The sequence below is a fragment of the Ranitomeya variabilis genome, chromosome 8 (assembly GCF_051348905.1).
Source record: "Ranitomeya variabilis isolate aRanVar5 chromosome 8, aRanVar5.hap1, whole genome shotgun sequence".
In the NCBI taxonomy this organism is placed as follows: domain Eukaryota; kingdom Metazoa; phylum Chordata; class Amphibia; order Anura; family Dendrobatidae; genus Ranitomeya; species Ranitomeya variabilis.
Genome location: NC_135239.1, coordinates 75,605,343 through 75,621,195, shown reverse-complemented (window position 1 = coordinate 75,621,195; position 15,853 = coordinate 75,605,343).

Below are 15,853 nucleotides of genomic sequence, written 5' to 3'. Positions count from 1 at the left end.
TTGTAAACTCTGCGTGGATATTTAGTTTTTTATACTGACCGCACAGTATCCTTTTCTATCTCTGTCTATTTAGATAGTATTGGCCTCCTTTGCTAAAATCTAGTTTCATTTCGGAGTTTGTCATTTCCCTCTCCACTCACCGTCAATATTTGTGGGGGGCTATCTTTCCTTTTGGGGGTTTCTCTGAGGCGAGATACTTTTCCGTTTCCATCTTCAGGGGTAGTTAGTTCTTAGGCTGTGACGAGGCATCTAGGCAGATATAGGAACGTCCCACGGCTATTTCTAGTGTTGGTGTTAGGAGTAGGGATTGCGGTCAGTAAAGCTATCACCTCCTCAGAGCTTGTACATTATTTGTTTTACCCACCAAGTCATTTCAGTGCTGCTCCGTAATCACCAGGTCATAACAGTGATTGCTGTCGGTGGAGCTGCCACCTCCTCTGAGCTTGTCCATGATTGGTTTTACCCACCAGGTCATCTCGGTGCTACTCCGTAATCACCAGGTCATAACAGAAGACGTAGTGGTATCCCCGTTGGGAGTTGTGCCAAAAAAGGAACCCAATACATTCAGACTAATCCACCATTTGTCATATCCAAGGGGCAGGTCAGTAAATGACAACATCGACGCAGAACCAAGTACAGTACTATATACTGTACCTCCTTTGACAAGGCAATTAGGCGGGTCAAGAAGTTGGGAAGGGGCACCCTAATGGCCAAAACAGACATTGAGAGAGCGTTCCGGTTACTACCTGTGCCTCCGAATAGTGTCCGCCTATTGGGCTGCTTCTTTGAAGGAGCATACTACATAGATCGCTGTTTGCCCATGGGGTGCTCCATATTCTGCTCACTATTTGAGGCGTTTACTTGCTTCCTTGAATGGGTCCTCATGGACGTTTCTAAAGGGGCACATATTATCCATTACCTTGACGACTTCTTATGCCTGGGCCCAAAAGATTCACCACAGTGTGAATACAGGCGGTAGTCCACCTTTGAGAAGGAGAGAGCTGGAGGGAGAGCGGATACCCCAGAGCCGAGGGGTTAGATTGAGAAAGGAAGAAGGCGGTGTAGGTTGCTTCATGGGTGGGGTACTCTGCTGAGTAGTAGAAGCTGCTACTAGGCCCAAAAGGATTTCCTGGGCTAGATGCAGTTAAAAATTAGTACTTAGATAAACAGGCGGTGTAGCTTGCTTCATGGGTGGGGTACTCTGCTGAGTAGCAGAAACTGCTACTAGGCCCAAAATATTGCCTGGGCTAGATGCAGTTAAAAATTAGTACTTAGATAAACAGGCGGTGTAGCTTGCTTCATGGGTGGGGTACTCTGCTAAGTAGCAGAAACTGCTACTAGGCCCAAAGTACTGCCTGGGCTAGATGCAGTTAAAAATTAGTACTTAGATAAACAGGCGGTGTAGCTTGCTTCATGGGTGAGGTACTCTGCTGAGTAGCAGAAACTGCTACTAGGCCCAAAATGATTTCCTGGGCTAGATGCTGTTAAAAATTAGTAATTAGATAAACAGGTGGTGTAGCTTTCTTCATCAGTGGGGTACTCTGCTGAGTAGCAGACACTGCTACTAGGCCCAAAGTATTGCCTGGGCTTGATGCAGTTAAAAATTATTAATTAGATAAACAGGCGTTGTAGCTTGCTACATGGGTGGGCTTCTTTGCTGACTAGCAGACACTGAGCTTTGGAGCAGACCTCTAAATCCCAGGCCATAGTATGAGTAAACAGCTCTGCAGACTCTGTGTTACCCCAAGCCATAGTGTAAGTAGTTTCTAAAGGTTAAAAGGGGGGGTGCGTCCCCACCTGGAATTGACAATGCCAACGTCATGTAAAACACAGCAAGTGGACTCCAAAAATAGTCTCCATTTTTTCCAAAAGTTGGGCCACAGACACCACTTAAGTGGCATCAATTTCTCCAGAGTTTCTTAAAATGGTTGGTGAGGTGATTTTCAAAAATCATCAAGCTTTTAGTCTCCCCAGGATGACACAGGGGTAGAAAAGTCCTTGCAGATCCAGGATTTGTTCATCTTGATGAACGTTAGTCTGTTTACATTGTCACTGGACAGCCACGTGCACTTATCTGTCAGCACACCGCCAGCAGTGCTGAAAACACCTTCAGAGAGAACGCTGGCTGTGGGGCACGACAAGATCTCCAAGGTGTGAGTGGCGAGCTCATGCCATTTTTCCAGATTGGAAGCCCAAAATGAGCAAGGGTCCAGTTTCACAATCATGGCATCAATGTTAACTTGGAGATACTCCTGTACCATCCTCTCTAGGCATTGGCTATACTTCAGACTTCTTGTCTCCTGTGGCCTTGCAAAGGATGGCCTAAAAAATTCTTGAAACGATTGGAAAAAATTGCTGTTACCACCAGATGTGATGTTACTGTTGGGGTTTAACTGATGACTCGACAGTCCCACGGTTGACAAGTTAGAACTCAGAGATTCACTACATGCACCACTGGTGTTTTGTGGAAAAGCAGATGTAAGATTCTGTAACAGTCTCTGCTGATACTCCTGCATGTGTGAATCCCTTTCTATGGCAGGAATTATTTCGCCAAATTTACTTTTGTCCCGGGATCTAAGAGTGTGGCAACCCAGTAGTCGGCATTACTTCAGATTCTGACAATCTGATGGTCATGTTGCAGGTAGTGCAGCAAAAAGGCACTCATGTGTCTTGCGCATCCAGGAGGACCAAGTACTTGTTGTCTTGGTGGCGGCAAGGTGAGAATCATGCTTCCTTCCTCTGCCCTCTCCCCCCATTCTCGCACAACAGAAATTTGATCAAGGTCTCCCTCATCTGGTGAGTCTTCCATGCCCAGCTCCAGTACGTCCTCCACTACTTCCTTGGCTCCTGCACCTTCCTCAACAGTTTGGCTGCTACCATGCGCCCTCGGTAATCCCTCTCCCACACCCTCCAATGCCAGCCGCCTTGGAGCTGCCAACCTTCTGGACCTTGGAGATATTATCCCTTCCATGTACGACTCCTCCTGTTCCTTCTCCTCTTCCTCTTGTCCCACCACCTTACTCCGAATACTGTTTAAGGTGTGCTCCAGCATGTAAATGACCGGAAACTGTGCAAAAGGGTGCATAGGTCCCTGATCTGAGACCACTCCTGCAGCGTGATTTGCCCCACCTCTGGATCTCGTTGGCCCAGGCTATATGTCATAACGTATTGCACCAGGGCTCGTCGGTGCTGCCACAGTCACTGCAACATGTGCAGAGTTGAATTCCACCGTGTGGGCACATCGCATTTCAGCCGGTGAACTGGAGGGCCCAACGACTTCTGTAGAGATGTAAGTCGTTGAGCTGTGGGATGCGAATGGTGGAAGTGAGCACACAGCGACCGTGCCCTCTGCAGAAGCCCATCTAGTCCGGGATAGCGGGATAAAAATTGCTGGACAACCAGGTTCAAAATGTGAGCCATACAAGGCACGTGTGTGACATTGCCCGGCGAAGGGTTGCACCCAGGTTTGCAGCATTGTTGCACACGGCCTTCCTTGGCTGCAGGTTCAGTGGAGACAACCATTGATGGAACTCGGTCTCCAGAGCTGACCACAACTCCTCAGCTGTGTGAGTCACATTTCCCATACATTTCAAGGTAAACCCTGCCTGATGCCGTTGAGCCCTGGTGACAGCATAGTAAGGAGGTGTGCAGGATTCCTTCTGCGCAGTTAGAACATGGGTGGCATTACCAGACAGGCTATGGGTGCAGGTGGAGGACCGAGAGGAGGTTGAGGAGGCAGAAGCAGTGGAGGAACTTAGAGATACAGAGGATCGAAACGCAACTCGTGGGGACAGCAAGACTTGTACAGCAGCCCCTTCTCCTGATATCACCATAGTTACCCAGTGCCCAGTCACTGACATGTAATGCCCCTGTACATGTCTACTCGTCCAAGTGTCTGTCTTGAAATGCTCCCTGTCACACACAGAGTTTCTCAAGGAAGCAGTGATGTTATGTGCGACATGCTGGTGCAGCGCAGGCACAGCTTTCTTTGAGAAGTAGTGGCGACTGGGCATCTGGTACTGGGGCACTGTAACGGACATAAGGTCTCAAAAATCCTCTGTGTCCACCAGGTGGAAAGGCAGTATTTTTGTAGCCAACAGCTTGCAGATGGTGAAAATCAACTTCTTAGCTTTGTCATGGCTAGGAAGAAATGGTCTTTTACTTGTCCACATCTGAGGGACCGAGGGCTGGCTGCCGTGCTTAGATGGGGTTGAGTACGGTGTCCCCGGCAAACTGCTGGTCGGTGAGGAAGGTACACACGGAGATATTATGTTGCCTTGATCAAAATGTGGTGGTCTTGATGTCGGAGAGTGATCAACACCAGCAGGTGTTTCCACTTGCAAATTTACTGACAACCTGCCAATCACACTGGCTGTTGCGGGAAAAGAGGTGGAAGGTCTGCGTCCAAAACCATGTGTGACTGCTGTCCCCACAGTAACAGAGGTTGAAGAGGTCACGGATGCACTTGATAGGGCAGACGGTGGTTGGTCCGGCCCACTAGGCCACATTGTAGCACAGTGTGACGGTTCATGCATGAAGTACTCAAACTATTCATTTTTTGGCCTCTACTGAGATTTTGGTGACAAATCTTACAGACAACATGAGTTGGGTCATCCTTTGCGATCTCAAAAAATGCCCAAGCTGTACTAAGCTAGGCTTAGAGCCCATGCTACCCGAAGAGCCACCATGACTTGCGCTCAGAGGCACAGTTGTGGATGAGGATGCAGTTGTTAACAAGCTTCCAGTACTCCGTTTCTGTCCAGAAAGGCGCAACCTAACCTTGTCATCACTAGCATCCTCCTCCACCTCCTCTGCTGACCTCATGTACTAGAGGACTGTGGGTTGACAGTAAGTGGGGTCTCCAACCTCATCATCATCATCACCCTGTGTGTTCTTACACCCATCGTCCTCAGAGCCAACCTCTTCCTGCCCTGACCGAAAAGTCAAGTTTTCATTCCAATCAGGTATCTCAGTCTCATCATCATCTTCCTCATTATCTCCACCAACAGGAGTTACAGTTTGGGAACGAGGGTCTACATTATGCTCAGAACCTTCTTCATCTGGGCCTGGATCCGACTCGCAAAGATTCTGGGCATCAGTGCAGATCATCTCCTCGTCTGGATTCACAGAAGCTCTGGAGCAGACCTCTGATTCCCAGGCTAAAGTATGAGTAAACAGCTCTGCAGACTCAACCATCTGTGTTACCCCATACTCAGACAGGCGGCTGGAGACTTGGGAGCTGTGAGGAAGCAAGTGTGATTGGGGTGACACCTCTGAGGACTGGAGTATTTGTGATGTTGAAGCTGAGGTGGAGGAGAGCCCACTTGAACGAGCACTTGATATCCGTTCAAGTACCTGCTGTTTTTGTGCCTCTTCTGGAATTTATAGCCATGCTCGTAGCGATGGTCAAAAGAAAGGGATCATATCAGATTGTCCACAAAAAGAAGTAGACATCTTACTTTGGCTGGAAGATGGTCTTTCTTCTGCAGATGTTACTGTTGCTTTACCACCTACCCCACGGACACAACCTTTTTTTCCCTTTCCAACACGCCTAGTCCCCTTTCCACCAGCAGCAGGCCTTTTGCCACTCATTTTGGTGCTTTACAAATTGGCAACTCTGTAGCTGTTGGCACAAAAAACGAAGGATGGAGACCGAGCAGAGCTGAGTGGCCAAACTATGGTACTAGGCCCAAAAGGATTTACTGGGTTAGATGCAGTAAAAATTTAGATACACAGGTGGTGTCGTTAGATTCACAGGCGGGCTACTCTGCTGACGTGCAGACACTGCTCCTAGGCCCAAAACGATTTACTGGGTTAGATGCAGTAAAAATTTAGATACACTGGCGGTGTAGCTTCACAGGCGGGCTACTCCGCTGACGTGCAGATACTGCTCCTAGGCCCAAAACGGTTTACTGGGTTAGATGCAGTAAAAATTCAGATACACAGGCGGTGTAGTTAGCTTCACAGGCGGGCTACTCCGCTGACGTGCAGACACTGCTCCTAGGCCCAAAACGATTTACTGGGTTAGATGCAGTAAAAAATTAGAAACACAGGCGGTGTAACTAGCTTCACAGGCGGGCTACTCTGGTGACGTGAAGACACTGCTCTTAGACCCAAAATGATTTACTGGGTTAGATGCAGTAAAAATTTAGATACACAGGCGGTGTAGCTAGCTTCACAGGCGGGCTACTCCGCTGACATGCAGACACTGCTACTAAGCCCAAAACGATTTACTGGGTTAGATGCAGTAAAAATTTAGATACACAGGCAGTGAAGCTAGCTTCACAGGCGGGCTACTCCGCTGACGTGCAGACACTGCTACTAAGCCCAAAACGATTTACTGGGTTAGATGCAGTAAAAATTTAGATACACAGGCGGTGTAGCTAGCTTCACAGGTGGGCTACTCAGATGTCTACCAGACAATGCTACTAGCCCAAAAGGATTGGCTGAGCTAGATTACACCAAACGCTGGGACAAACACTTGCACAGCACTGGCACAGACCTGCCTGGCAAAAAGTGCTATGAACTGCTGTAACCTACCCTGAAAAGGGCTGATATTACAACTAGTCCCGACTCCCTAAACCTCTCTCTCTCTAGCTAACAGAAAAATTGCTCGCAAAAAACACAGCCCACAGCAGCAGCAGTGCCGTCTAACACTAAGCTGCAGCAGTGAGGAAAATGGTGGCGATGGGGAAAATGGCTGGTTCTTATAGGGCAAGGACATGTGACATACACAGCCAATGACACATGCCTTTGCTTGTGTGCATCACATGCACATTGCTGTGTGTGTGTGCACTGCTGATAGGCTAAGAGACTGCACCGCCCCTCTGTAAATGCAGGAAAGAAAAAAAAGGAGAGCAGCATTATTTCAGCACAGATTTATCCCCCCCCCCCCGCCCACTATACACTGAAACAGTCTATTAACATTGATAAGCAGTTTTAATGTGAAAATCAAGCTAGGCTTTTGGTGAACGAACAGTTATCAAACAGAAACTCGAACTGCCGAATTTTAAGCAAATTGTTTGAGTTCGTCGAACGACTCGAACACCGCCCAAAACAGCTCGAATTTGAAATTGGCGAACAGTTCGACTCGAACACCGCTCATCTTTAGTCAACAAGCCATGTAAAAATCATCCCTATTTTTGGGAGTAGTTCTATGTTCATATGCCCTGAACAGTGTTAACTTCCTAGTTTCTGTACAATATAGCAGGACAATCACAGGCAATCTAGAGGTAGTGGCAGTGGAAGTTACAGTGGTAAAAATACAGCATTGCACTATAAAACACAGCAGCACGTAGGAGATGATATGACTGTCTACTGGAAGTTGCAATGGCAGTGGCAGCAGGTGTACAGTACAAAAATATACAGTTGTGGCCAAAAGTATTGACACCCCTGCAATTCTGTCAGATAATACTCAGTTTCTTCCTGAAAATGATTGCAAACATAAATTCTTTGGTATTATTATCTTCATTTAATTTGTCTTAAATGAAAAAACACAAAAAGAATTGTCCTAAAGCCAAATTGGATATAATTCCACACCAAACTTAAAAAAGGGGTGGACAAAAGTATTGGCTGTTGTGTATCCGCTTTTTGGGCTCCCCTGGTGGTTGCTGGTGGTACTGGTGACTTGTTTGCACTTTGCTTCTTCTGTTCACCTGCTTCCATCAGTGTTTGGGAGTTTCCTATTTAGCCTTGCTCTCCAGTCATTTCCTTGCCGGTCATCATTGTAACCAGAGCCTTCGGTTGCATGTTCCTGCTACTAGTCTGCTGATCAGCTAAGTGGACTTTGTCCTTTTGTTTTGTACCTTTTGTCCAGTTTGCAGTTTTTGTAATTCTCTGTAGCTGGAAGCTCTTGCGGGCTGAAATTGCCACTCCTGTGTCATGAGTTGACACAAGAGTCTTAAAGTAATTTCAGGATGGTTTTTGAAAGGGTTTTCAGTTGACCGTGAAGTCCTCTTTTGTATCCTTCTGCTATCTAGTAAGTGGACCTCTCTTTGCTAAATCTACTTTCATACTGTGTATGTCTTTTCCTCTTAATTCACCGTTATTACATGTGGGGGGCTGCTATCATCTTTTGGGGTATTTCCCTAGAAGTAAGCCAGGTCTGTTTCTTCCTCTACCAGGCGTAGTTAGTCCTCCGGCTGGCGCGTGGCATATAGGAAGCCGTAGGTATGCTCCCTGGCTACTGTTAGTTGTGTGGTAGATTTAGCTCACGGTCAACTCGAGTTTCCATCACCCGAGAGCTCGTTCGTTACTTATATGTTTCTTACGTTCCCTTGCCATTGGGAACCATGACAGTATGACCGGCCCCGTGTTAAACTTATTGGCAGAAGAAAGGAGAGAAAAAAGAAGTCTGTAATTTTTTTTTTCCCTTTTTCCTCTATGCTGGCTCCATAGTTGGATCTGTTGTATTTCAGCTTTAATTACAGCCTTTGCCTTTCTCTCCTTATAATCCTTGAATGGCTCTGAGCTCACCTGTTTAAAGATGGATCCTCAGAGTTTGGCTGCAGGTTTAAATAATCTTGCTACGAAGGTTCAAAATTTACAAGATTTTGTTATACATGCTCCTATTTCTGAACCTAAAATCCCTACACCAGAGGTGTTTTCCGGAGATAGATCTCGGTTTTTGAATTTCAAATATAATTGTAAATTATTCCTTTCTCTCAGACCTCACTCCTCAGGAGATCCTGTCCAGCAGGTTAAGATTGTAATCTCTTTGCTGCGAGGTGACCCTCAAAATTGGGCATTTTCATTGGCACCAGGGGATCCTGTGTTGCTCAATGTGGATGCGTTTTTCCTGGCGTTAGGGTTGCTTTATGAGGAACCTAATTTGGAGATTCAAGCTGAAAAAGTTTTGATAGCCCTATCTCAAGGGCAAGATGAAGCGGAGATATACTGCCAAAAATTTCGTAGGTGGTCTGTGCTTACTCAGTGGAATGAGTGCGCCTTAGCGGCAAATTTCAGAGAGGGCCTTTCTGATGCCGTTAAAGATGTTATAGTCGGGTTCCCTGCGCCTACAGGTCTGAATGAGTCCATGACAATGGCAATTCAGATTGATCGGCGTTTGCGGGAGCGCAAACCCGTGCACCATTTGGCGGTATCTTCTGAAGAGACGCCAGAGAAAATGCAATGTGACAGAGTTATGTCCAGAAGCGAACGGCAGAATTATAGGCGTAAAAATGGGTTATGCTTCTATTGTGGTGATTCTGCTCATGTTATATCGGCATGCTCTAAGCGTACTAGGAAGGTTGACAAGTCCATTTCAATTGGCACTTTACAGTGCAAATTTATTTTGTCTGTAACCTTGATTTGTTCATTATCAGTTATTACCGTGGATGCCTATGTGGACTCTGGCGCCGCTCTGAGTCTTATGGACTGGTCCTTTGCCAGGCGCTGTGGGTTTGATTTAGAGCCTCTGAAAGTCCCTATACCTCTGAAGGGTATTGATTCTACACCTTTGGCTTGTAATAAACCACAGTTCTGGATGCAAGTGACTGTGCGTATGACTCCAGACCATCAGGAGGTGATTCGCTTCCTTGTGTTGTACAATTTACATGATGTTTTGGTGCTTGGATTACCATGGTTACAGTCTCATAACCCAGTCCTTGACTGGAAGGCTATGTCTGTTAAGCTGGGGATGTCGGGGGGCTCATGGGGACACTCCTATGGTGTCCATTTCGTCATCTATTCCATCTGAGATTCCGGCATTTTTGTCTGATTATCGTGATATTTTTGAAGAGCCTAAGATTGGTTCACTCCCTCCTCACAGGGATTGTGATTGCGCCATAGATCTGATTCCTGGCAGTAAATTTCCAAAGGGTCGTTTGTTTAACCTATCCGTACCTGAACATGCTGCTATGCGCGAGTATATTAAGGAGTCCCTGGAAAAGGGACATATTCGTCCTTCTTCATCACCTTTAGGAGCCGGTTTTTTCTTTGTCTCTAAAAAGGATGGCTCTCTGAGGCCTTGTATTGATTATCGTCTCCTGAATAAAATTACAGTCAAATATCAGTATCTGTTGCCTTTGCTGACTGATTTGTTTGCTTGCATAAGGGGGGCTAAGTGGTTCTCTAAGATTGATCTTCGTGGGGCGTATAATTTGGTGCGAATTAAGCAGGGGGATGAGTGGAAGACCGCATTTAATACGCCTGAGGGCCATTTTGAGTATTTGGTAATGCCTTTCGGCCTTTCTAATGCACCTTCTGTCTTTCAGTCCTTAATGCATGATATTTTCCGTGAATATTTGGATAAATTTATGATTGTGTACTTGGATGATATTTAGATTTTTTCTGATGACTGGGAGTCTCATGTTCAGCAGGTCAGGAGGGTTTTTCAGGTTTTGCGGGAGAATTCTTTGTGTGTAAAGGGTTCAAAGTGTGTTTTTGGGGTTCAAAATATTTCATTTTTGGGGTATATTTTTTCCCCTTCTTCTATTGAGATGGACCCTGTCAAGGTTCGGGCTATTTACGACTGGACGCAGCCTACTTCTCTGAAGAGTCTCCAGAAATTCTTGGGCTTTGCTAATTTTTATCGTCGATTTATAGCTGGTTTTTCTGGCGTTGCTAAACCTCTGACGGATTTGACTAAAAAGGGTGCTGATGTTGCCAATTGATCCCCTGCTGCCGTGGAGGCCTTTCGGGAGCTTAAGCGCCGCTTTTTGTCTGCCCCTGTGTTACGCCAGCCTGATGTTTCTCTTCCCTTTCAGGTTGAGGTCGATGCTTCCGAGATCGGAGCGGGGGCGGTTTTGTCGCAGAAAAGTTCCGACTGCTCAGTGATGAGACCTTGTGCGTTCTTTTCGCGAAAATTTTCGGCCGCCGAGCGAAACTATGATGTTGGTAATCGGGAGCTTTTGGCCATGAAGTGGGCATTTGAGGAGTGGCGTCATTGGCTTGAGGGTGCCAGACATCAGGTGGTAGTTTTGACTGATCACAAGAATTTAATTTATTTGGAGTCTGCCAGGCGCCTGAATCCTAGACAGGCACGTTGGTCGTTGTTCTTTTCCCGGTTTAATTTTGTGGTCTCGTACTTACCGGGTTCTTGGAATGTGAAAGCAGATGCTCTTTCTAGGAGTTTTGAGCCTGACTCTCCTGGGAATTCTGAACCTGCTGGTGTCCTTAAGGATGGAGTGGTTTTGTCTGCTGTCTCTCCAGATTTACGACGTGCTTTGCAAGAATTTCAGGCGGATAGACCTGATCGTTGTCCGTCTGGTAGACTGTTTGTTCCTGACAAGTGGACCACTAGAGTCATCTCAGAAGTTCATTCTTCTACTCTGGCAGGTCATCCGGGAATTTTTGGCACCAGAGATTTGGTGGCTAGATCCTTCTGGTGGCCTTCCCTGTCTCGAGATGTGCGTGTTTTTGTGCAGTCTTGCGATGTGTGTGCTCGGGCCAAGCCTTGTTGTTCTAGGGCTAGTGGGTTGTTGTTGCCCTTGCCTATTCCGAAGAGGCCTTGGACGCACATCTCTATGGACTTTATCTCGGATCTCCCTGTTTCTCAGAAGATGTCTGTCATCTGGGTGGTGTGTGACCGTTTTTCTAAAATGGTTCATTTGGTGCCATTGCCTAAGTTGCCTTCCTCATCTGAGTTGGTCCCTCTGTTTTTTCAAAATGTGGTTCGCTTGCATGGTATTCTGGAAAACATCGTTTCTGACAGGGGTACCCAGTTCGTGTCTAGATTTTGGCGGGCAGTCTGTGCCAGGTTGGGCATTGATTTGTCCTTTTCGTCTGCATTCCATCCTCAGACCAATGGCCAGACGGAGTGAACTAATCAAACTTTGGAGACTTATTTGAGGTGTTTTGTGTCTGCGGATCAGGATGATTGGGTTGCCTTTCTGCCGTTGGCGGAGTTTGCTCTTAATAATCGGGCTAGTTCTGCCACTTTGGTTTCTCCTTTCTTTTGCAATTCAGGGTTTCATCCGCGTTTTTCATCTGGTCAGGTTGAGTCTTCGGATTGTCCTGGAGTGGATGCGGTGGTGGATCGGTTGCATCGGATTTGGGGACAAGTGGTGGATAATTTGGAATTGTCCCAGGAGAGGACTCAGCAGTTTGCTTACCGTCGTCGTCGTGTTGGTCCCCACCTTCGCGTTGGGGACTTGGTGTGGTTGTCTTCCCGTTTTGTCCCTATGAGGGTTTCTTCTCCCAAATTTAAGCCTCGGTTCATCGGTCCTTATAGGATTTTGGAGATTCTTAACCCTGTTTCCTTTCATTTGGACCTCCCGGCATCTTTCGCTATCCATAATGTGTTCCATCGGTCGTTGTTGCGGAGATATGAGGTACCGGTGGTTCCTTCTACTGAACCTCCTGCTCCTGTGCTGGTGGAGGGTGAATTGGAGTACGTCGTAGAGAAGATCTTGGACTCCCGTATTTCCAGACGGAGACTTCAATATCTGGTTAAATGGAAAGGCTATGGTCAGGAAGATAATTCTTGGGTAACTGCCTCTGATGTTCATGCCTCGGATTTGGTTCGTGCCTTTCATAGGGCTCATCCAGATCGCCCTGGCGGTTCTTGTGAGGGTTCGGTGCCCCCTCCTTAAGGGGAGGGTACTGTTGTGTATCCGCTTTTTGGGCTCCCCTGGTGGTTGCTGGTGGTACTGGTGACTTGTTTGCACTTTGCTTCTTCTGTTCACCTGCTTCCATCAGTGTTTGGGAGTTTCCTATTTAGCCTTGCTCTCCAGTCATTTCCTTGCTGGTCATCATTGTAACCAGAGCCTTCGGTTGCATGTTCCTGCTACTAGTCTGCTGATCAGCTAAGTGGACTTTGTCCTTTTGTTTTGTACCTTTTGTCCAGTTTGCAGTTTTTGTAATTCTCTGTAGCTGGAAGCTCTTGCGGGCTGAAATTGCCACTCCTGTGTCATGAGTTGACACAGGAGTCTTAAAGTAATTTCAGGATGGTTTTTGAAAGGGTTTTCAGTTGACCGTGAAGTCCTCTTTTGTATCCTTCTGCTATCTAGTAAGTGGACCTCTCTTTGCTAAATCTACTTTCATACTGTGTATGTCTTTTCCTCTTAATTCACCGTTATTACATGTGGGGGGCTGCTATCATCTTTTGGGGTATTTCCCTAGAGGTAAGCCAGGTCTGTTTCTTCCTCTACCAGGCGTAGTTAGTCCTCCGGCTGGCGTGTGGCATATAGGAAGCCGTAGGTATGCTCCCTGGCTACTGTTAGTTGTGTGGTAGATTTAGCTCACGGTCAACTCGAGTTTCCATCACCCGAGAGCTCGTTCGTTACTTATATGTTTCTTACATTCCCTTGCCATTGGGAACCATGACAATTGGCACTGTTCGAAAAATCATGTGATGCTTCTCTAATTTGTGTAATTAACAGCACCTGTAACTTACCTGTGGCACCTAACAGGTGTTGGCAATAACTAAATCACACTTGCAGCCAGATGACATGGAATAAAGTTGACTCAACCTCTGTCTGTGTCCTTATGTGTACCACATTGAGCATGGAGAAAAGAAAGAAGACCAAAGAACTGTCTGAGGACTTGAGAAACCAAATTGTGAGGAAGCATGAGCAATCTCAAGGCTACAAGTCCATCTCTAAAGACCTGAGTGTTCCTGTTTCTACTGTGCGCAGTGTCATCAAGAAGTTTAAAGCCCATGGCACTGTGGCTAACCTCCCTAGATGTGGACGGAAAAGAAAAATTGACAAGAGAATTCAATGCAAGATTGTGCAGATGTTGGATAAAGAACCTCGACTAACATCCAAACAAGTTCAAGCTGCCCTGCAGTCCGAGGGTACAACAGTGTCAACCCGTACTATCCGTCGGCGTCTGAATGAAAAGGGACTGTATGGTAGGAGACCCAGGAAGACCCCACTTCTTACCCCGAGACATAAGAAAGCCAAGCTGGAGTTTGCCAAAACTTACCTGAAAAAGCCTAAAATGTTTGGGAAGAATGGTCTCTGGTCAGATGAGACAAAAGTAGAGCTTTTTGGGCAAAGGCAACAACATAGATTTTACAGGAGAAAAAAAGAGGCATTCAAAGAAAAGAACACGGTCCCTACAGTCAAACATGGTGGAGGTTCCCTGATGTTTTGGGGTTGCTTTGCTGCCTCTAGCACTGGACTGCTTTACCATGTGCATGGCATTATGAAGTCTGAAGACTACCAACAAATTTTGCAGCATAATGTAGGGCCCAGTGTGAGAAAGCTGGGTCTCTCTCAGAGGTCATGGATCTTCCAGCAGGACAATGACCCAAAACACACTTCAAAAAGCACTAGAAAATGGTTTGAGAAAAAGCACTAGAGACTTCTAAGGTGGCCAGCAATGAGTCCAGACCTGAATCCCACAGAACACCTGTGGAGATATCTAAAATTGGCAGTGTGGAGAAGGCACCCTTCAAATATCAGGGACCTGGAGCAGTTTGCCAAAGAAGAATGGTCTAAAATTCCAGCAGAGCATTGTAAGAAACTCATTGATGGTTACCAGAAGCGGTTGGTCGCAGTTATTTTGGCTAAAGGTTGTGCAACCAAGTATTAGGCTGAGGGTGCCAATACTTTTGTCTGGCTCATTTTTGGAGTTTTGTTTGAAATGATCAATGTTTTGCTTTTTGCTTCAATCTCTTTTGTGTTTTTCCATTTAAGACAAATTAAATGAAGATAATAATACCAAAGAATTTGTGATTGCAATCATTTTCAGGAAGAAACTGAGTATTATCTGACAGAATTGCAGGGGTGTCAATACTTTTGGCCACAACTGTAGTTGTCATAGGTGCCCAGTTGTACACAGGCCCTTGGCATTGGTGGCAGCAGAACAGTTTAGAAAACAACTGACTTTCTTATCACTTGTACAATGCATAGGTGAAAGAAAGATAAATATGAGGGGATGACATCAGCTGCCATATTAGGTCACAAAGCAAACCATACTTTAGTTTGACTCATAAAATATATAGTGTGTCACCATACCCACATTAAATCATGGTGAAGGCAGCATTATATTTTTAAAGGGAATCTGTCACCTCATTTTTTGCATAGAAGCTGCGGCCACCGCCATTAGGGACTTATCTACAGCATTCTGTAATGCTGTAGATTAGCCCCTGATGTAACCTGAAAGATAAGAAAAACAAGTTAGATTATACTCACCCAGGTGCGGTCCGGTGCGATCCGCGTCCGATGGGCGTCACAGGTCTGGGACCAGCGCCTCCCATCTTCATGCGATGATGTCCTCTTTCTTGCTTCTGTCGCAGCTCATGTGCAGGCATACTTCTCTGCCCTGTTGAGGGCAGATCGAAGTACTGCAGTGCGTAGGCGCCGGGAAAGCTCAGAGAGTCTCAGCGCCTGTGCACTGCAGTACATTGCTCTGCACTCAACAGGTCAAATCAGTACGGTTGCGCTGGAGCCACGACAGAAGCAAGGAAGAGGACGTCATCTCATGAAGATGGGGAGGCACCGGACCCGGACCTGTGACGCCCTCGGACCCAGACCGCATCGAACCGGGACCACCCCTGGGTGAGTATAATCTAACTTGTTTTTCTTATCTTTCAGGTTACATTGGGGGCTTATCTACAGCATTACAGAATGCAGATAAACCCATAATGGTGGTGGCCGCAGCTTATATACAAAAAATGAGGTGACAGATTCCCTTTAAGCTGCTTTTCATCAACTAGAAGTGGGGTTTTAACCCCTTCACCCTAGGCTATTTTTTGTTTTTGCGTTCCTGTTTTTTGCTCTCCTATTTTCTAGAGCCATAACTTTTTTATTTTTCCATCAATATGGCCATGTCATATTTTTTGTAGGACGAGTTGTACTTTTGAACGACACCATTGGTTTTACCATACAGTGTACTGGAAAATGAGAAAAAATAGCTAATGTGGTCAAATTGCAAAAAAGTGCAATTCCAATATTGTTTTTTT